The sequence below is a fragment of the Pristiophorus japonicus genome, chromosome 11, assembly GCF_044704955.1.
Source record: "Pristiophorus japonicus isolate sPriJap1 chromosome 11, sPriJap1.hap1, whole genome shotgun sequence".
NCBI classification, from domain to species: domain Eukaryota; kingdom Metazoa; phylum Chordata; class Chondrichthyes; family Pristiophoridae; genus Pristiophorus; species Pristiophorus japonicus.
Genome location: NC_091987.1, coordinates 94,884,703 through 94,885,715, shown reverse-complemented (window position 1 = coordinate 94,885,715; position 1,013 = coordinate 94,884,703). Strand labels below are relative to the sequence as shown.

The 1,013-nt window shown below is 51.3% G+C and overlaps 1 non-coding gene across 1 annotated transcript; it reads right to left on the bottom strand.

The window, feature by feature from the left end:
- Positions 1 to 231: 231 nt before the first annotated feature.
- trnar-ucg (transfer RNA arginine (anticodon UCG)) lies at positions 232 to 320 on the bottom strand. Its single transcript is given in 2 exon segments — positions 232 to 267; positions 284 to 320. It is a non-coding gene; the product is annotated as a tRNA-Arg (tRNA).
- Positions 321 to 1,013: the final 693 nt, after the last annotated feature.

Genomic DNA, 1,013 nt, shown 5'->3' with positions numbered 1-1,013 from the left:
TGCTTCCCTCACTGCTCACAGCTCCAACTGAGCAGGACACGCCTCCACTGCTCCACAATTGGTCCTTGTGCATGAAACTCTTTTGAGTAATATAAAATTTCACGCGGCGCGATAGCTGACCGCTGCAGGACTCGAACTTGCAATCTTCTGATAAGATCACAGTTACAATCGAAGTCAGACACCTTATCCTTTCGGCCACGCGGCCGATAAATTTCACGTAGCGAGCTAAGTTGACCACGGCAGGACTCGAACCTGCCATCTTCTGATAACTTTGCGGTTGTAATCGAAGTCAGACGCCTTATCCATTCGGCCACGCGGCCGCTGCCTCCTTGTGCATGAAACTCTTTTAGAGTCTACCTGCAAAACATAAACATTAAACTGTGCCACCCGACCTGGGTGACACACCAGACATTTACAAGGCCCTTTTTTCCTTTTTTTGGTTTTTTTTTTTGTGTTTTTCTTTTTTTTTTTGGTTTTTTTTTTTGGGCACTAAAATCACAATTTTCCCCAGTGCCCCCTATAAAAGGGAAGGGGGACACTAAAAGCACCGGCAATTAAAACAAATTAAACTTTAAAACGTAAAATCAAATTAAAATTTGGTTGCCGGGCGTGATGATGCACTCCAGTCCCTCCGGTGCCCACCTCTCGCGGAAGGCCGCGAGCGTACCGGTGGACACCGCGTGCTCCATCTCCAAGGACACCCTGGACCGGATGTAAGAGCGGAAGAGAGGCAGGCAGTCAGGTTGAACGACCCCCTCGACCGCCCGCTGCCTGGACCGGCTGATGGCACCCTTGGCCGTGCCCAGGAGCAGTCCTACGAGGAGGCCTTCGGACCTACCCGCTCCCCTCCGCACAGGGTGCCCAAAGATCAGGAGAGTGGGACTGAAGTGCAGCCAGAATTTCAGGAGCAGCCCCTTCAAATAGTGGAACAGGGGCTGCAACCTCGTGCATTCAATAAAAACATGGAACACGGACTCCTCCAGACCGCAGAAATTGCAGGCGGCCTGGGAGTC